Genomic DNA, 22,423 nt, shown 5'->3' with positions numbered 1-22,423 from the left:
AAGCATTTGCACATGTGCAAGGCAGCCTGAGCGTGGGTCTTGAAACTGAAAATAAACAAACGCAGCCAACCTTCTAGGGATTCCTACTGAGCAGGGAGGGACAGGGGAGTCCCGTGGCTCACTTTGATTTGGAGATGTCTTTTGCAGATCTTCACATCTCTCCCTTCAAGTATTAAAAGCACCTTAAAAACATACTAGTTAATAACATGCGAAAACCTTTGCTATGCTGCATAAGCCCATGCCAGTCTCTTGAGAACCACCTATTGTCACTTTGATTTTATAAAGGCCTTTACAACTCTAGCAAGGGAAGACCAATTCTGAGTACCCTGCCTGATGTCAGGGAAGTTCCTGTATCTTCGCAACTCTCCCAACAACCCACCAGAGGAGGCCACCAGCAATGCTGCCCTTCCGTGACACGGAAACCCAGAGCAGTTTATTGAGTAAGTGCATGGTACTTTCTCACTGCATTATTTACCCCCTGGCTCTAGGCAAATCGTTTCAAGCAAAGTTTTTAAAGGCACAATTGGATGCAGGGAGAAATCTTAGGGGGAAAAACACAGGGAATTATCACCTAAAAATCCTGTGTCATGAAGAGTCTCTCCCTTTATCGATGCTTCTCCATCCAGAAAACAAGAATACTGCTAGTTGCTTAAGTATCTTTAATGATGCTTTAACAATTAATGCATTATAGTGCCATTTAAGTGTTATTAGAGGTAAGTGCAGGCCCTTGAACGACAACATAGTGGGGCTGAATATGTGGAAACCAGATTAACTGATTCATTCGAAAAGGAATCCTTCTGAACGTGTAGTTTAAAGCTGGCAGAGCAGAAGGCCTAGAGAAGGCTGAGCAAATAAACCACAAAAATCGCTGGACAAAAAGCAAAAGACAACGTGCGTGCAAGAGAGTACAGAGGTGAGCAAAAGAATAGCATCAAGAGAGATGCAGTTACTTTTCAAAAAAGTGGAAAAATAGAGAATAGGAAAGATAGGAGAAAAATAAGATGTAAGGAAATGGATAATTTATATTGGAGAATCGGGGAAAAAACATAATGGAGAGAAAAATAAAACTAAGCAAGCCACGCTGCAAACAGAATTAAGTATAAATGCACTTCCATTTTGCTGAACTTCTTGGCGGCAGAAACTCAGGGATTTCTACTGTGAATCTAGACGTGGGTAATACAGGAATGCAGTGAAATTCTCCAGCCTGAATGATGCCGTCTACACATATAGGCATAGAAGCTTTCCCTATGAAACTTCTGCTGCATCTGACTGAGCTAAGGAAATGGCTTTACATCCAAGCTGAAGTTAAAAGCAGGAAAGGCAATCAGATCTTCCAATTCTGAGATTTTTTCTAACACACATCTCTTTCTGAGGCATATCTATTAAAACCCAACTCAGTTAACAGGCTGTTAATGACTCAGTAGTGACTCTTTCATAAAAATTTTTGAGCAAAATGTTAAAGACTTGTCTTTAAGGAAGTAATCAAAAGATGAGTACTTTGTACTGGGACTGGAAAGAATGGCCTACCTTCCTTCATCCTTTCAGCCTCTCTTACAAGGAAGTACAAGATATATTTAATTCTTTAACCACCACAGATTTTCTGTGTAGATTTCTTGACAAACAACTGTGATGTATTCTGAGATTATCTTCAAGTACCTATATATGTAAGGAAAATTTCTGTACTAGCATCTGAGGTCTCTGAACCTTAGATTCTTTCATTTTATTAATTTTTCTTAGACTGAAATTTTAAAGGAGCTTTCAGATTGCATAGAACAAGTTGTGTTACGTGACTCAAGAAGCCATGCAGGGAACTTTCATTATTTTGAATATTACCCGAACTTTGGAACCTTTTGGTTGGTTGGCATGCTTTAGGGGAGCATCGGCACATTTTAACCCCCGGATTCTGGCTTACTTCGGATCCTTACACAGTTCACCCATGTAACCAACATTTAGTTTAGCATACTTCAGTTGATAGCACACTTCAGATTATAGAGAGGCTAACTGTATTAGGATATTGAAGCTATCTGCCACAAGACATGTAGGTCACAGAAATACAGTGTCAGATAAAAGGAGCTAAACCTGATCTCTCTTTTGTCTCACAGATTACAAACTATTCCAGAGTCTAAAAGAAGATGTGTAAATCCTGATTATTCAGGACTGCCGGGAGTATCAGTTTCTTGCACAAAGAAATACCTGGCACAAAATAAACCTGAACAAGTCTGATGTGAATATTTTTTTAGAGGACCTCCTGGGCAGTGTCTTCCCTTTCTGGCTAGTACCTTCCCCACCCTTCCTTCTAGTGCGATGGGAAGCTTAGAATCATGCTTAAATCATAATTTAATTAAGTTGATTGACTAAAATAATTGCCTATAGAAAGCTATTCTCCAGCCTGCACATGGCTTAAAACTCGATCCTTTACTCACAAACGGGGTCCCCTCAATGGTGATTCAGATATGCACCATATTGATACTCCTGCCATAAATAGGCATCCCTATAAGTAATACAAAGGTTCAAGCTCATGCAAAATGTGGCTGCTCAGAAACATTCATCAGCATTTCTGCAACTAGAAGGGATTAATTTGTTTCACAGTCCCTCATGGATATTATCTTCTGCTCCTAGTAGATTCTAGCCCACAACTAGTCAAGCTGAAAACCTCGATCCTGATCTCCAGGGCCATTCAACAGAACAAGTCCTACTTGTATCAATCAGGGATAATATATCCCTTTCTACATGCCAGGTTGCTGCACTCCTTGAGGATTGTGCAGTCTGTAAAGCCCATGGATGACTTCATGTACCATTCTTGTTCGGAAGGATTTGTCAAATGAATTTTTTGAGCCTGAACACCTTCGCAGATTTCCTATCCAAAAGAACACTATTACAATATGTGGCACATACAAAATGATTATTGCCCAAGCTTGGATTTCCTTACCTAGGGGATAGACACTGCCTCAAATGCTAATAGCAAGTAAGAAAACGTAATTTCCTTAAATAATACTTAAATATTGTTTTGGTAAGAATAAAAGAAAATTGCAATATTCTAAGTTAGATGAAAAGAATCAACCTATTTACATATTTACTTTATAGAAAAAGCTTGTAGCTTATGTGGCTCTATTTCATGTGTCTAGATATACAAATATAAAAGACCTTGACATAAAAAGTTCATTTTCAACAAAACATTATTTACCAAACAATAAAAGCTGCTAAATTCAAAGAGAACATCAACTACATGATTGGCTTAAATACACTATGCAATTTCCCTTTCTAAATATTGGCTTGAATACTTTTTGACATATTTCCAGCAAAATGCAACAAAATTAATTCTCTACTTGTGCCCTGTACAAGCTACGTGATTTATTTAGAGGAAATAAAAGTTTTCACAAAGTGTTTGATAATGGACCACTTTCATCAATCACTATGGCATTCCCCTCCCATGACTTCCTGCAAAGTCTCTGAATGATCCTGCTTCCCCTCCATCCAAAAGGCAACGTGAGTTTTGTTTAACCTCCCTAACCATAAAACACAGCTCTTCTGTTAATCTGTCATCTACTAATCAAGACTCCATCCGGAAGGGCCCTGAATATCCATTAGTAGCTGGAATGCTGCATTCAAGGCCTCATTCCTAGCTGAAAAATGACAGATTTTGGAACTATTACTGGTCTAGGATAATTCTTCTTCTGCAGATGCAGGTGCTTGTGTGAGTAATTTTTAACAGTTGTAGTGCAAAATGCAGCATAAATCCCAGAAGTGCTAATGTAGAACCACTCTGATAGGAAGAGTTTCCAAAACACATCTCTCTATTAAATCCAAAACTTTTCAACACGTATGAAGTGTATTTATAAAAATGTATGTCTCTGGCATAACATTTGAAAATATTGTACCCTTTAGTTACCAACACAAAGAAAATATTGCTTTTGACAATGAAAATCAGCTTGTTTTCTGATGGTTACAGATAAAATATTGGGGGAAGCATACTGCTGTTCCTATGTAAAATAACAGATAAACTTTAGTGTGATAAATTATAGCTCAGCATGTACTTAAACAGTAAGATTTACCCATATTTTTGGCAGAAGAAAGCAGCTTTTCTTAGGGTGGCCAGGCAGCTACTATGTATTCTCAAAATCTCTGCATATTTCATAAGTTTCTGAAAGTTGGCACAAATTAATATATCTTATATAATCTTTATTACCAGCATCTTATTCATAAGGGACTAATTTTGCTCTATCCTGCCATACAAGGTACGTAGTGGAACAAGTTTTGCTCAATTCAGACTTTTTTCATCATCTGTCAAATGATTTCAGAACTTCTCTGTTCTCAGTGTTTTAAAGAGGGAACAATGACATTTTGTGTAGAACTTAATCTCAAAATATGCTGTGCTTTCTACACATTTTAAACCCAGTTTTTGATGGTATCATTTTTTTCAAACCTGTTTCATATAGTTATCCTAACAGTTCATGCTAATTCACAATGGAGAAGCAGCTGGGAACAAATTTATTTTACTACCTTACATAAATTACCATGAAATGAGGGCATATACTGTAATGACATTGATGTATTAAATATCTTTTAACTTCCAAAACATTAAAAATCCACCCAAACCCCCCCATCTTCCCTCACAAACGCCTGCAATTTCATCAGCAGGTAACAGGCTGAAGTACAGAATAAAGTGCATATAGTGACTACATGTCAGGAATTTTACCAATATGAAGATTTATGACTGTCGCTTTACCCCAAAATTCTCCAACATCAAAGAGTGGTGTTAAAGCACGAATGATAGCCAAGACAACAGCTGTATGGATAAAATATAGTAACACCTACCCTCTTGATGTAAAAAAGGTCAAGGGATGCTGCATTCATACTAAGGTGTTCTGGATGAGCATAAGTTCATCAGTAAAGCCTACTTTCAGGCAGTGAGTTTCTTAACAGTGACTGTTAACTGTGCAGAAAAAAGTATTTTAGGGGTGATGTGGGAGAAAAAAAAAAAATCTAAGCTTGCCTTCACTGACACTGTGAAGGTTATATATTGGGAAGAGCTGCTGTCAGAAGTTCCTGCTCATTGGAATTCCACACATCAAAACCAGGAGCTTTCTGGAACTATGGAAACTTACTCCCAAATTCATAGACAAGCACACAATATCGCAGATGAAAGACTGCTGACTGCTGTGCAGTTAAAACTACTAATTTACTTAGCATATTCTCTCTTTCTGAGATCTCCTCGCAGCTGTTCATTGCAAATGATCCAAGGCAACATTCACATGCTTGAGACAAGCATAGCAAATTTGAACTAAGCAAACACTTTTAGGAAGAGGTGAAAAAGGATCTGAACTCAAGAGAAAAATATGAATACCTCCTGATCCCAAAGCATTCAAAATGTATGCACTGATTTTGTAGTTTCTACAAAAGCTAAAAGTTTGTGCGTGAAACTTAAAATAAGAAGGATTAAAGGGCAAATGTCAGCCAGTGAACTTATACATGTTATTTTGTCCTTGTTGCATTTATAGTACACGGTTCGGAGTTCAAATTTACTTTGGAAAATACTATTAAGTATAGGTAAGTGCACTTATGAAATGGTGGAACAATTATGGAATCCAGTCTAGAGAAACTGGATTAAGAGCACCGTGAGAAAAAGTCCAAATTAAAGGAATGGGGACACTAGGAAGTCACTGGGTTTTTTGCATACGAGGAAGACGCTCTTTTTTTGCAGCTTCTAGTCAAAGGTTTGGAGATCTCCATGCAGACAGAACTGTAAAACTGCACCGAGGCCCACCTGGGACCAGGGAACTCATTTTGTGAAACGGGACTGGGAAGCGCTCAAGTCAAGGGAGCCGGACTTAGTGAACTACAGTTGGTAGACTTCACTGATCTACAACAGGTTGACGAGTGCTGTTTTCTGGCACTCCCTTGACCTCTGCACATTCTGTTTGGACCAATATATTAAAGTTTTGGTAACAGAGTTTTGCTTCATCTTGCTTTTGTGAGCTACAATTCAGTGACTCAAGAGGCAAAGTAATTAATAACTGAGATTCTGAGGCTTGAATTCTCTCTGAATTTTGCTCATGCCATACTGTATAATTTACCTTCTTTCCTCAAATAAAAACAGTTTGTGCCTTCTTGCTTCCAACTAATCCTGTCTGCCTGTTAACAGGAATGAAACGTGAAAGGAAACACAGTCAGTTGAATGCTAGATTTTGAAAATCTGGGCGTGCTTCAGGTAGAGTTTGATACTGATCATTTTATTTAACTATAATTCTTAGAAATCTCTAGAAGAAACAGCTGTTATTGTTAATGACACCTCACAAGAAGACGACATGTATTTGCCACCATATGCGTATACATGCTCCACAGCCTTCGTGCATGTCTCATGGTGAAGACTTACTGACATAAAGGCACTGATGCAATCAGCCATGCAGTTCTTTGTACAATATTTCTTTCCACTCTTTTCATAAGTCTCCCACTGTTATTTCAACCTGTCAAGTTTTCAGGGAAATAGTGTCAGCTGCAGTTCTTATGTTATAACTAGACGTGGTATGCACCCAGGTGCTCTCAAGTTTCCTTTGGTGTAAGTTAGTACCAGCTCAGTCTCTTTCTTCTGGCAAGAGTTATTGAGAGACGTAATCCCCAGCTTCCCTAGTTCTTCACAACACCTCTCATAAAAAATTAACAACCCGATAGCTTAAATGTACCCTTTTCTCACAGCTCCTTCCTTCTGGGCACCCTGGGTTACAGTGCCTCTCTTTCTCCAGCAACCAGGGCTGGATGACACATGTAACGTGCAGCTTTGTAATGAGGTCTTATATGAACCTCTACTTTAGATATACCAAGAGATAAAAGAATCTGGAAAAAAATAAACCAAACATCCCTCTATCCCAAAGCCTCACTTTCTTCAGTCCTGAATCCCTTTTGGAATTCAGCAGAACCATCCGTGATGTCCTTTGGTACATGGTTTTCCTTCTATGTAATGCTGTCCCTCCAGCAAGAGAGCTCCATCTCTCCAAATACTTCTGAACTATTTTGATTCTACCACTAATCCTGGTTTCTTTGTTCTGCTCCTGTCTAAATTGCCTTTCTTCTCAAGATTCCCCGTTCTGCAGGGAAAGAGGACACAGGAATCTCCGGTTTAAAGCAAAGCCCACATTTTCTTTTGTTCTAAGTAAATTATTACCAACAATTGAGAAGACATCAGATAACAGTAAACAGATCAGAGGCTGACAGCTTGGCTCTGCTCTCTGAACCAGCAGCTAACACTGAACTCAGGTAAAAAGCAGTCATTCAGCCCAAATTAATTATATACAAGGCAAGGAGTAAAGGGGAGAATGATCTACTGGGAGCTCCTGAAGGAAGCTTGGCTGACCCAAAAAAGCAGCACTGGTAAATTTTTCCCTGCCCTTGCCCTTTCCTTCTGGCCAGGCCATAACTGCCAATGCAGCCATGCAACTAATTGCTACGCAGCTGATCAGTGCTATTGCAAATACCTGAGGGAGAGGGAAGATACAGGTTTCTAACACTTGTCCCCAGGTTCACCTGCCCACAAGTGGCAGCCCTACTCTCTCTGTGTAAAATCATCCTATGAAACTAAAATTCCAGCCTTTTCAACACCATTCTCTAAAAAAAAAAATATATAAAATTCTATGCAAAGCTAATGTGTCCTCAAAGAGGCCAATGGAAAAAAGTAGGCACCATGGAATAACTGAGTCTTTCAGATTTTCGTGATACTCTGCTATTGCTCCTCTACCTAAAAGTGATATTGTTCAAATTTACACAAAAGCTAACACTGTAGGCTAGCTCCCCACCCAGCAGATGCTGTAAGATACACATAAGACTTATTTTTATGTTAAGTTTTTCATATCCACCTTTTAAAAAGAATTCTCTTAAACCTCACAAATCTTATACAGAGATCAGGGCATTATACAGTGAGTCAACTGCCTATTGAAAATATGATTCGTTCACAATACTGAGCAAACCTCTGCTCTCTTATAAATTCAAAAAGAGAAGAAAAAGGGGTACACTAAAAGCTCCCACCACTGTAACACACAACATGTCTTCTCTGTACCTGTCATGTAGGCTGTGAAGTCATTGGACAGGAAATAGTTTTGCATTCACCTCCTGCACAGCCCTGTGTATATTGTAGGCATACATCTAAAAACATCTGATTATTGGTAATAATTTATTAGCAGCAGATAGTTAACTACAGATGCCCCATCGATCACCATCATTTGGCCTGGAGGAAAAGTCTCAGAGACAAACCTAGCCGCTCTCCAACCAGTAAAAGCAGCTGCAAAAGCTGCCAAAAAGAGGTACTTCTGGTGATTCATGAATTTCTGAAGTTTTGACGCGTTTTCCTGTGCTAACTGCTCTTTTGCTTAGCAGATCATCTTTACTTTCCCTCCCTGCCTCTACCTTTCAATTCAGTTTTACTGTTTATTCATTTCTCCCTTCTTAGTGTCACATTTCCTTTCAACTATCTTGCATCTTCATAATCAGTTTTTCTTCTCCCTTTCTCTTCTTTCTCCCATATTCAAACTGGAACTAGTCTGATATTTGCTGATATCAACTGTTCATGGATTTTACTGCAAAATCACTCACCCCTGGCTACTACAGGAGATTATAAACCTGTCCCCATGTGTTTCTACATTACCAAGCAAAGCTGGACTTTAGGCATTACCAAAATAAACAGTATTAGCAACAATTAAATCTGCTTGATTCAAATCCCACTACATATGGTTACACCATAGATTTGCTTCAATCATACATCCAAAAGAGCATATAAATTTTCATTACTTTTACTGATTTAAAGCTTTACAGTTTTTAAAATGCCATTGAGCAAAAAAACCCCAAACACATTTCTGTGATTAAATACTGCAGTTAAAGTAAATCAGGCTTAAAATAAAAAGTTGGCATTTTAAAGGCCTGCAGATAGGATTAGATCTACCTAGTCTGTATAAACGTTAATAAGTGGAGCTCCATTCAGATCTAAGGTAAGATGCACGCATCTGTGAGTCACGTGAGGACTAGCATGAACTCTCTTTAATTTGCAGCCAGAAGGTCTGGAGGTTGAAAGAGGTAAAACAACTCAACAGAAAGGTTCACCAGGACATAGATTAGGATCTTACACTTTCAAACCTCTGTTTCTGTTGGCTGCAGCTCTGTCTGATCACTGCTGAGCTTGAGCACTCGCCCACTTTACATCTTTAGCACTCTGAAGATATAAAAAATTGAATTCTTTATTCAAGCTGCTTCTCAGCCTAACACATCCTAAATAGCAGGTTTCGGGTCTAGGATATTTCTCCCTCCCCACCCACTCCCAACCCCCACCAGTGCTGAAAAATGACATGACAGTAATGAATTAAATGATACTCTCGTTCAACTGTTCCTATTTTTCAGTACTGTAGCTCTACTTCTGAGTAGTCCCAGCTAATGCTTTGTACAATTCCCCACTGATACTCCCTGGAATGTTATCCTGCTGTAAGCTACTTGTACGAGGAGCCTTTGCTCCTCTGTGCAAGCCATTGGCACGATAGGTCACTGAACGCTGGGAAGAAAGCAGCTCTTGGTGAAGAGCTTTGTCTTTCCTATCTTGCTGAAGGACACTGCAGAGTGGATGCATTTCAGACACATCTCTGCCCCTTAGCACAGCCAAGCAGAGATAAAAATCAAGAACAAGAAGAGTTTCTGTTGGATTTTGGGTTTATTTGTCTGAGACTTTGGCTTTTTTCATCCTAACCAATGAGAAAACCTGAAGGATCAAAATCCCATCTCTTGGTTTCAGTACAGTTCCTGTGCAGCCCCTTGGGCAGCCTAGTAAGGCCATGCTTTCCACATGAGGCAAAATGCAAGGCTGCAGTCTAGACTTACAGCAATGACATTCCCAACGTGTATAAGACCAAAAGAAATGAACTATAAAAAATGAAAAATAAAACCTAGCGTTTGCTCAGTTGTGTGTACAGCCATGCAGAGGACAGAACGTCCAAGTTTCCATATCCTACATTCTTTATTCAGATGAGCCTACCGTAAAATAAGATTCACCCTTAGAAAAGAAGAGCAAAAGTTTAGGAGTTAACAATTTAGCAGAATAAGTTTATAAAAGAAAAGTCTAAACGTAGCCCTGCAATATATAATGCGAAAACTGACAAAGAGATGGTAGCAGTATACCATCAAATCCTTTGCCAAAGTAAATGAAAAAAGTCACTGGGCAGATAACATCTGGATATGTGCAATCTCAATTTAGTCAAAATCCCAATGTAAACAAGTCCACTGATAGCAGTAGGGTAGTTAAACATTCCACTAGCTTTGGATAATTGAAACCATCTTCCTTTTCTAAAAAAAATAACAAACCTTTCAATTATCAAACTCTGAGGAAGAAAATGACAGCTATTGGAAGGATTCCATTAAAATTTCAGTTTTCCACTTTGCAGACAAACGTCTCTGCAAACAATTTTTGTTTATACAGGTTAGAAACTGCAATAGCTCTCAAATGGCTTAATACTCGTAAATACTAGTAATATACAGTATACGGATTATATATAATACAAACACAAGATATTTTGATCTGAATTCTTAGACTGAGACAGAGATACAAGTTCTGCTAACTCTGTCATGGTATTATTATTTCCAGTGATATCAATATTAAAAGAAAATTTGAAAGAATATGTGTCTGCAGCTGTGTAACATGGAGTTTCTTTAAAGTATGCACACCCCCCTGCAAGAATCCTAAAAAAAATGGTAGCAGTCGCTCTGGGCATGGTAACAAGGCAGCAAGGGAATTCAGACTCACAGATTTCAGTTAAAGGCTCTGTAGGATCAGTAGAAATGTATCATACTACTCCAACCTAATTATATATTGCAATAGTCATTCAGTCAACCCCTATGTCAACTTACTGCATTAGCATATTATCACTGATAATGAAGTTTTGACAAGAATCTGAAATATCTGCAGCAAGTACCATCAAAGCCATTGAATACAGAATAGCATTAACAACATACTTCTTTTCTTCCAGGGCTAACAACTTAATATAGTTCTGGGGTAAATGTCACATTAGAAATAATTGTAATCATATATGAATCAACTTTTATGCCTATTGCTTGAATGCACGTGAAATGGAATAATCTATACATTCTAGCAGCATCCAAGCAATTTTTATGCAACGAAGCTGAAGCCTACACAGCAGGTCAAAGTCAAACGCTGAAGAGTGCTAACAAGGTTAGGAAGCACTAGGGGGTTACGAGAAGAAAATAATTCCACTAAGATCCATTGCAAAAGATAACAATTAAAAGGAAAACATCATCTACGCGTGCCCCAGCAAATCCTAATGGCAACAGCCTAATTAAAAATAAATTCTAAAGCTCTCTTTTCCTGTAGCTAACAAAGCTAAAGAGCTCATTTTTAAAAATAGGTCAAGTCTCTCATCTCCATGTAACAGTGACAGAAGCAAGTATTAAACTGGTTGATTTAAAAAGAAAGGGATCATCAGAACACTTATTTGCACACAGTTATGCAGAAAAAAATCATCTCAGATGAAATTCAACACAGCCATATTACATTGAGTAGAATACACAAGTAAACCTGATAAACAACAAAGACAACTTGAAAATAAGCTATGAAGTTTCCAAAAAAAGAAATCAAAGAGGAAACCACATATTAAGAAAGTTAAAACATGCAAAATTCAAAAGCTTGCTCACCAAGACCTATCTAGTTTACTTGAAAATAAAAATGTTACATGGTGCATGCGATGTTCACTAATAACTTCATTTTAAGATATACCACATCCTGACTGAGAGATCAACTGACTTACTCAAGTCTCACGTGCTGCAGAAGGTAAAACAAATATGAACTAGCTTTCCGGTTAGGGCTGGAGATGAATTTCACAATATGGTACCCCTTAACTGATTTGCACAGTAAAAATCACATTCCGGTGCCATTTAATAACGAAGAAATCTGGAAGAGATTATCTGACTCTTCTTGAGCACACCATGCCCAAGTATCTGTGGACAACATTTTCATAAGTGCAAAGATACAGGGATTGAACTTTCAAGACAGTCACCGAGACAGCCTCAAAATGAACCATTCTGAAGGTGTTACTCTACTGCCTTGCACTTTGTATAACCACAGCCTGGACACGTTCTGTATTACTGTCTCAATTAGATACGGGTGTGTTAACAGTCCTGCATTAGACATGAATGACATAGTTCCACCAATCTCAGTCTTTGTGCTTAGACACCATATTCCTATCATTCTCTAATCTTGGGATGCTTAAATATTATCATTCTAACCACAAACAGATACACAGAAAGATGTCTCAAAGTATATGTTTCAATCATTCGTACTCCGGCTACATTTTAGCAAGATATGACTAATCAGTTGCCATGCATGGTGGCTATACTTGGGGAATGTTTTGTTAATTTTAAACAACTTCCACTGAAGGAAATAAAACTCATTCTAAAGTTACTTAACTGTCAAATATTGTACTGTGCATTAAAAAAGGAATGGCTTATTTCTGCTGGAACCTGTTTCCAAACAGAAAAACTGGAACTGAAAACAGCCCAGAATTATCTGATTAATAGAGCTATCAATCTCCTGAATCAAGTTTTGAGAAAGAGAACATGTGCAGAGTCCAGGATTTTTTCAGATATTACAAATTTTTAAATTACATTAATGTGTGTATTCATTCTTAGTTTCACATTAATACAAAGGCATGCTGGGGTAGTTAACCTGCTGCATCATGTCATAATTCAGCCAGCCCACAAGGACTTTCATTTAAGTGGCACCCACAAAACTGCGCTGCAGTGCGTCCCTCTAGGGGCTCCGTATTTGGAAATGCTCTGCATCCTCTTTTGAATGTACGTTGTGAAAAAAAAAACACTTCCTAACTTCACCCAAACGACGTGCTTCCAGCTTAGAGATCCAACACTCCAGAAGCAGAATTTCAGATCTCACCAGTGGACACTCCTTTTCCCCCTCCCCGAATTCTTCCAGGAAAAAAAAAACCAAAAGAAAACACATTGTATCTGAGATACATCAGTCTGGAGGATATTCATGTACCACACAACTCATTAACTTCTCTATAATACTCTTCAATAGTTGCACTGCTCCATTTCAGAAATAACATTTCTGGAAGGTATTTATACTATGTTAAACTTGGATCCCCTGAGCAATGCATTGAAGGTAATCACTGGTACATCTGTTTCTGTCATATTTAAATTCATAGCCTAATTCAATTGCAAATAAATAGCTATTTATCACCATGAAGTTCACATTATAAAATTATAAAGGGCCAACATGGTCCTAATCATTTAACAAAAGATACAGGCTTTAAAAGGAGGAAAGGGGAGAAAAACAAAATAAACCTTAGCAATCAATCCCCCAGTAAATCAAATACAATCAGCTCTGCTTGCCCATCACACCCCTGCATGACCCAAACCCCTTTGTTTTTTTCACAGAATTACAGAATATATTGCCATACATATCAGTTAAGTCCATCTTTCATTTTTATAGTCTGACGAGGAGAATTATTTAGTCAAAATAACATGAGTACACAGCTCCTGTAATACTGTTGTGACCTCGGTTTCTAACATCTACTTCGGAACATTACAATAACTCAGGAACTTTTTTCACTTGCAAGGACATCTTAATTATCCCACCCATGACATGAATGTTTTTGGAAGATAAAGTTGGTAATTAACTTGTTGCCAAACAATATGTTTACTGTCCCTGAAGGTCAGTTCTCGTATAAAGACATAAGGACACTTAACTTTGGGAGATGTGTACTGTAACTGCCGTCAAACATTAACCAAGTGGTCATCCATTATCTATAGTAGCAGCAATGCAGAGTATGAAGATCCTCCAAGCACCATAAAATGGCTGCATTAAAATAAACCTCTACTGAGGCTTGCAACAAATAAGTACAACTAGGGAGACAGTACTTGACCCATTGTAACAAGATTTGTTAGGAATTCCACTTAATCTCAGTAGTGAGTCGGTAGTAGGAGATTTGCCCAGGACAGTCAATGAAGATTGCTTCTGTACTACAGAAATCTATCTTTGCTGATTGCCTTTGTCAGGAGGAATTAAATTCTGAAACTGCTTTTGAAGGTCTTACCAAAACAACTGTAAGGGCTCCTCGCCTTGTTTAGTTCTGAATTTACACTAGAAATTTGCACATACCAGTTTGACTAAGAAATCTGTGATATGCAAAGGGCAGTGGGAGGGTGGGGGAGGTACGGATAAAACAAGAGGTTTCATTAGCCACGCAAAGCCATGAAGGGCAGCTTGGCACTCCTGGTACAATTCCTATACCTAAGGAGCTCCCTGTTCCAGGCAAGTGAAAAGGTAACCATGTTTGAATAAAGATCTCCTATGATGCGTCGATTAGTTGTACACACGAGCTAGGATATGCACAAAGAGAAAAAAAGAAGGACAAACAACGGAATGTAAAAAAGGAAAATTATAATAAAGAAATATATGTAAAGTACTTCTATGCTGTTGTGCCCAGTGTTTACTCAGTGTCTGACTCACGTCCTTATCATTACTCTGCATTTCAACAGGAAACTTAACAGACACTTGGCCCTCACTTTGCCTTATACTCTGCTTAGAGACAGATGGAAGGCATGGAGGGCAAAGAAAAGCTGCTAAGAAAATCAAGGAGGAATAAAATAATCTTTGTCCAGTAAGACATGTTCCTCACATCCTAAACTCACAGCACCTGCTTTTTCACGTAGATGAACAGGTAACAACTGAGAACGTGCATTTCCCTCAAAGTGTTCTTGTGAAGAAATGGCATATGGAAGAACCTAAACATGGCAAACAGGCAAGAGTGAGAAAAGTAAACAGGAAAAAGAAATTCAGATGAGAAAATAGGAAAAAATTGAAATTATGAATATTCAAATAAGGGAGGGAAAGGTTCAACTACAGAAGGGAAAATATTAAGAAATTAGAAAGGGAAAGAAATGAGAAATTAGGAATGCCAAAATCACTGAAGGTAAGAACTGGAGGAGGAAGGGGAGTCTGGAGACATTCACCTACAGGTGAGGCTATTAGCACTGCAGTGAACTGGTAAACAAGAAGTTCTTTTGGCACACCACAGTCCATTAAAGAAGATACTTTGTACCTTTCATGCAAAAGTAGTTGATTCGCATCTCTTGTTGTTTGAAAAACTCATGTCTGTCAGCACTTTAGATACTGGAATAGCTTGTTCATGTTGAAACATGGGCTATTTGCTCTTTTCCATTGAGAATAGATTAGATTTCAAATTCCCCCACTTGGATACCAAAAGCATTTCCATCAGCTGGAAACACTTTTCAATCCATCTTGCCAACTTTTGACCTATGCTAGTTTCTTTTGGAAGGTGAAACCAGTCAGGATCAGGCATGGATAAGCAATTCTCCACTGAGAGCATGTCAAACAGACACATAGCCTTCCCCGAGCCAGAATCCAGCAAATGTGTATTTCTTGGGAACGGACACTTACTCAGAGCTGTTCATATGGAAGCAAATAACAAGAACCTATGTCGCTCTGCAGTTTCTCTTGTAGATGAGTGTGGGCATCACACGTGCTATTCATTTTCAGAAATAATATTGGAGTGCTGTTTATATACTGCCTGTAGACCATCTAATTTAAAGATTGTAGCATATTAAAGCAATTGAAAAAGGCATTTGTTTCTGCAGCACAAAATGAAGAGTCTGATTACTAGACAAAATAATTGACACACACTATACACGTTTGCCTGAATACTGTGGTATAATAAGCCATTACACGGTAAGAGAAGACTTCAGCTAATCTCAGCCTAGAAATATCCAGTCTTATTCCTACACTACTGTCAGTGAACCCCTTGAAGTGCCAGCCAGCCGCAAGTGATTTTTGACTGAGCTCTCCCCTTTGTATGTGAAATGGAAGACAAAGATCTGTTGCTACGGCTGGCCGGCAGCTCACAGCACCTGATACCACAGCAGTATTATCTTTACAACACTGCAGATGGAAGCATACCTAAGCCCTTCCTCACGTTCTTCCCATCATTCCCCTTCACCGTCCGTCCACACTCTTTCTTTTTTTAAACAGGTCATCACAAGTCCAGCTCTGATGTCTCTTTAATTTCCCAGATGATCTGCTGACTTACTTGTGGTTTGCAGGAACGAAAGCTTCCTGCAGGCTGGTTGCACCCAGCAGAGAATACAGATGCCTTGTTGCAGCAGGAGGAAGAAAATCAGAGCTGAAGTCATTACCCCCTTCACCACCACCACTCTCCATCCTCTGTGTAAGCTCTCTGACAGCATTCCCCCCTTATCATCTTCTAGAGTGTCAAGTAAAATGAAAAGGTTAAACTTGAAGGCTTGTACATGGCCTTTGGGTTAGATAGTCACTTTTTTTGAAAAAAAAGCTCTACAAACAGCAAAATATTTTTAAAATCGCAGAAACATTAAGGTTCAAGGACTAAATTTGCTACCTTAGCTGAATTACATACAAAATCTAATATTGCTCCCCAGAGAAATACTTAATATCTGCTTCCCAAACTGACTATTGGAAGCCAACTTCAGAACCAAAAGCTTGTTCCAGTATCCAACAATGTCGCAGGTGCAAATCCCCATGCTTTGAAACACCATACTCCTTTACATCACTCTTCATATAAAAATACAGGGATGCTAAAACTGGAACAGGTAAGTATTCTTAACTTCAATCTGGTCACGGTTTCCCTTTTTATTTTCTATATTTAGCATCTCCCTGTTCAATTCTCTTTTCCTCTTTCACATACCCACATTTCCTTTTCTTGCTCTAATGGACGATATTTGGACAATCAAGCAGACAGTAAGTACAGACATAGTGCTGTGAAACCCTCTAACTAAAAAGCCTGCTGTGAATCAGCCTCTCTGGGATCACAGCCTACCACTCAATTTCACTCACAGCAAGAGCCATAGGTAAAGCTTCACGTGAAAAAAAAAGAGCGTTACTAAATATTCAGCTTCCAGTGCTCCGTGCCAGCAAATGTCCACTGGATGATGGATTGCCCTGCAGACTCCCTCCGCATGCAGTCATCCGTGGCTTGCCAGTGGTTTGTTACCCCAGGCTGAAGCCTACTGAATGGAGCAACTTTTAGAGCAGTTTGTAGTCTTTGCAAAACATCAGCTTTTAGGCTTTCAGTCTTTTACACTTAATTCAGAGGTATAGGGTCAAAATATATGAGCCTTGGTTTTGCATTAACACCATAAATGATCAAAACAACTCATTAGCTATGATTCATCTGTTTGTCTAGAAACAAGTAAATGTCAGTACTGTCAGGAAAGGGAAAAGTTTATGATTAAGCTCCGGCTATATTAATTCCTCATAACATCCGCTTGAAGAGAGCATTCTAAAGTTTTTTAAAAGATTCAGGACTTGATTTTCCATCCATCTCATTGAGATAGTATTGTAGAGAATTCATGCAAAAGAACATGTAGAAACACATACCTTTACATTCAATATTCTTGTATGAAACCATTATGCAATTAGCTTAATTCTCAGGCAGAAAAATAATTCAACAGAAGATGACACAGAATGACTGGAATAAGCCTAGAAAGCAACTGTGTTTAAACACATGGTAGACATCAAGTCAACAACCTTCTACAACTCAATGGAAAGCTCGTCTGCAGTTCTCTGTTATCTTAACTGACTGTTTCAAACACTGACAGCCTTAACATTTTTGCTGCATGAATTTTTGATCTCCCCTCAAAGAGAAACAAGGAAACTGCCCAGTTTTCCAACATGTACAGACTAAGTAATCCACATCATGATCCCACTGATAAAACCTCCAAATCTGTCCTCCCCATCAGTGAAGGTCTCTGAGGGAACCCCGAACTAAGAGTCATTTTAGGATGCTTAATTTACATTATATCCATCTTTATTTGTTCAAGTGATAGCATGGATAAGGTAGTAAAACAGATAGGGCACAGTGCACAGAGACCACCTTCCTGTCTCCTGAGAAAAGGCTTTCAAATGAGGAAAGAGCTGTTACGTTAATGCAATCTAAGTTAATAATAACAATAATAAAATACTATACCTTTGGGTATTTTGAACATGGGATTAAGTAATTTATTTAAAGTATCGTGTAACAGCTCTAGAAACAATAGGCACAGGGAGTGTATTTATTTTCTTGATGTATGAATGAGTTTTGCATGTAGATACATAGAGTCTTGCCATGTCATGACTGCAGAACAACAGCAGATACTTATCAGATCAGCCTTAATTAATTTGCTCCCAAATGAATAGCGCATTTAGAAGGAAATAAATTGTAATTTTATCCGGGAAGACCACTTCACACAAATGGGACAAACTGTTACCTTATCTGATTTGTATCTATTCTCTAATCATGCAGATACTCACTATAAAGGAATTTAAAATAATTCTAAAAATACCCAGCTGCTATTGCACATAAATATTGCATCTTCCTCTCTGGATAAAATCCTTCTGAGGGAAATAGCTAAGTTGCTTAAGGCTTATTTTTCTTACATCTCACACGGACATGCCTCAAACACTCATATCACTGTTCCATCAAATTTTAAATCACCTATGTGGAAATATCTACAAGTTCAACAACGTTCCACTGCTTGTGTTCTGCTATTTCGGTGTTTTAATTATGTTACTTCACACAGCAGAACAAAGTTTGACATTAGTACTGAATCTCATAAATCATCACTTTAACAAAACGCATTCCCTTGAGGAGAGATAATACAGGCCACATGAAAGTCCCCTTTTTAGCTTAAAACCTTCTCAAACAATCCTAATTGTTTTCAGAAAGTCAATGGCAGGATTATGCTGTCTGAGGCACAGAAGAAGTGAGTGAGTGATATTTATACGTTAGCTCATTTTTGTTTGTTTTTCATTGCGGTGGAGGTTTTTAAAAAAAATAATATGAGGAGTCAAAAAATAAAAAATGAAATGAAACATGAATTCAACATTAATTCAATACTACTGACTCTGGAACAAAAGCACGATAACATTGTGCTGGAGATGTACAGTTAACATTGTGCTGGAGATGTACAATCCTTATCATTTTTCTTCAGCTCTTCAAAACATTTTACTAAGGAAATGGCCAATGCTACAATACAAAGACTAGTGTACAGCACATAAACATTAAAAAAAAAATAGTTTCATAATAATATCCAGTGATTCAGCATGTCAGAAGCTCACACAAACTACAAATACCAAAGCTCATCATGTTGCAATAAATTCCACTAAACTAATTTGTTAGAATGCTAATTGTTCCTTTTATAGCGATGAAATCAAGACACCATAGGTATCACTCTCTAAAAGGAACCCAGCAATCTGGCCTAATTGTTAATTGACTAATGAAAGGTAATTTTTAAGTTGGGGCAGTGGCAATTTCACACTTGCATAACAGAATTTCTACAGTAAGAGGGGTTTATGCTTTGCACCTGACAGAGATGCACACGGACACAGACTGATATCAAACATCATGATAGCAGCAGGCACACGTAGTCATCTGCAAAGGTTCAGATGTTTCTCACAACAGTGTCTTCTTAAGAGAGCTGCGAAGAGAATGAAGTGGAAGCGTGCAATTCTTTAAAAGAAATCTGTCCAACTCTTCCCACTGCTCTTGCCTATTCTTTCAATTTGTGTATCAAGAATACGCCACTGAGCCACACTCCAAGGATGAGCGTGTCCCCTGTCAGCTGAAGAGTGGCCATAGCAAATGATGGTCAGTTTTGTAAACATATTCCTATGAATTATCTCAACACTCTGCAGTCTCTCTTCCACGTTTTCAGCCTATTTACAAAGGGAAGACTTGGCTACTGCCAACCTCTCCGCTTTCCCCTCAGTGTACCGTGAAAAGGATTTCTGCGTGCTAAAAATCAGCACGGCAAAATGCAGATCTTTATGTTTTTCCAAAGGCTGCCTCTGGAAGGCAAAATGCATTAGTGCCCTTGGTTTCACTGAGGTTTTCACCTGGTTTTAGGCTACAGAACCACTCAGCAGGGGGGAAGGTGGAGAGGAATGAAAGCACATAAGTTCTACCACTTTTTAGCTAGAAAAGAGAAAGTCTGCAGTCCTATTGCTACAGATGAGTGATCCTTGAATCCTCCCTTGCTCTGCCCCACGAGACACTCTTCAAAAGAACTAGCATATATGTGCTGACCTAGGGGTAACGAAGACACTTCTTGAAGGCTGGCCTGTGTCACAGGTTTAAGTAGGCTGTGGGGTCCTGAGCTGCCCTTACCTCACCTGTGTGAATATAACTCCCACTAAATTAATTTTCTCAGAGAGAGAAAAGAGAGAATCAATATTTATTCCGGGATCAAAATGTTTTTCGCTTAAAGAACTCAGCAGTCAAGAAAAATGAGGAGCAATCATTTTGTTCCCATGACAAACAAAAGCTTCCTTGCCAGTAGACACTGTATATTGACAATAACCTGTAAGCATCGTAGCACGCATAGTAATAAGATGGTATTTCACTGCAGTAGATTTCTATCTTGTAGAAAGTAATTTTTGGTTCTAAACAGAAATTTTAAAGAATCAAAATATTGTATTTTCCATTAAATAGCAACATTAAAATAGTTACAAACACTTAATCCACACACCCCCACCCCCCCCCAACCATCAGCTTTATTTAACATGTCCTAATTTAAATACTGAGGCCATAAATAATGACTAAGAAATCATCAACCGATTCAAAATTCAAGCAGCAGGAAGTCTGGAGTTTTTTGGAAACTATTATTTTATCTTATTGCAATTAATTTGGTAATGCACTGAGCTACCACCAAAAATGCCACACCAGATTAACTTTCTTTTTATTAACCATGGCAGGCCAAATACTTCAAAAAAAGAAGGTGTCTTGGTAATGAGGCTTAACTCAAGGACACTGATTTATAATGACACTGGTTCTTCCCTTCTGTATTACCTCACATACTTAGTAAGAAATCTTCGAAGGGTCAAATTCTTATGTCATCTAGAAATTATTCTGATCGCTCTCTATCTGAACTGTATTCGTTTTGCTTCTAATACAATTTCCAGTTTTCACCCTGTCACATCAACTCGGCCTTTAGTGGCTTGATTCTGTTTCAAAAGATGTCATAAACCATGCTTGTCGTCGCCTGCTGCATTACATAGACCTCAGCAGTAACTATGTCACAGGCCAAATAAAACCAGCTTTTGTTAGCCACCCACTGATTGCGACATGTATGAACAGTTTATAAAATGGGATAAGCTGGTATTTAATCAATCAAAAACGTTCAAGGGAACACCAATTCTCCATAGTTTTTGGCATATTTCTCAGTCTATTTTAAACACTTGTGACAGTTGTGTTTCCTCAGAGATATTGATTGCATCTATTTCTTTCCAATGGTCTTTAACCAAACCAAATCAAATCCTGTATGTACCATTTCACTGTGAGGTAATATTTTTCTTCTCTTTTGGATTTTGTGGTTATTTCTGATTGCTATTTTATCTCATTTTTCAGAGAAACGGCACCTGTAAGACTGGTCAGTGAAAATAAACAGCAACTGTGATGAATAACTTGCTCTTCAACAAGGATGAGACAGTGTAGGCTCACTGTATCTGGTAAATACAAAGCAGTGCCTAGTCCTGAAGGTGATAATCTGATGTTACAATACTGGACATTACAAAATGGATATTAATATGGATTGAGAAGACAGTGAAAACAAGATTAAAATGCAATCAGAAGTGCTATTTTATTTTATTTTTACAGGGGTTTTACTGAGGCTTAGGAAAACCCCTGAGTTGAAAAGAGGTGGAGATTAAGAGAATACTTTAGAGAAGCATAATCTATGCTTGCTCTGTTCCTGCTCTTCCCTTTGCACTCATTTATGGTCATTAGGGGACTTGTTGCCTTTTTTTTTTTGCTTTTTTTTTTTTCCCCACACCATTCTAGAAACACAGCAATAGCCAGCTTCATGCATGGAGAGGATGGCGTAAGCTCCTAGTACATTTCCCAGTCCCCAAACTCATTTAATATAAAATCCTCAAGTTGAGGACATAACAGATATTAAACTGATAAAAACATATGCTACACTTGATCTTTGCCAAAAGGTCAAGAAGCAAACACGAATCAGCAGACTCAATGGTTTCTTGGTCTGACTCAGTGAGCACACTGAGACTGAATCATCGCAAGATTTTAACACCGCAGTAGCAATAATTATGTAGCTTTATCACTCAAATTTATTTCAAGAAGCTGCAGACAGACTACAGACCCCAAATAACTCACTCCAGGATTTCAATGAGTTCATGATTTTGCACAAACAGTAACTGTTCCAGGACAGGAACTTGGGAAGCTAACGATGCTATGTCCAGCCTCCCAAAATATTCCAGTCTTGGTCTGATTATTTCCTCTGTGGTAAACTCAATAAAGAAAAAATACCCAACAACCTTCCCTGTAACTTCCTGCTGCCCCCCTAATCCCTGCCCCAGACACTTAAGCAATCTGCTGGT

The 22,423-nt window shown here is 38.4% G+C and overlaps 1 protein-coding gene and 1 non-coding gene across 4 annotated transcripts in view; both read right to left on the bottom strand.

The window, feature by feature from the left end:
• The window catches only part of MACROD2 (mono-ADP ribosylhydrolase 2), a 901,283-nt gene that overhangs the window by 471,344 nt on the left and 407,516 nt on the right, over positions 1-22,423 (bottom strand). The gene's annotated exons all lie outside the window — the stretch shown is intronic.
• Positions 21,848-22,037, bottom strand: LOC141921950 (U2 spliceosomal RNA). Its single transcript, XR_012622833.1, has one exon. It is a non-coding gene; the product is annotated as a U2 spliceosomal RNA (small nuclear RNA).

This window comes from Strix aluco, chromosome 3, assembly GCF_031877795.1.
Source record: "Strix aluco isolate bStrAlu1 chromosome 3, bStrAlu1.hap1, whole genome shotgun sequence".
Classification (NCBI taxonomy): Eukaryota; Metazoa; Chordata; class Aves; order Strigiformes; family Strigidae; genus Strix; species Strix aluco.
The sequence above is the reverse complement of the archived record's forward strand: the minus strand, read 5'-3'. Positions and strand labels throughout refer to the sequence as shown.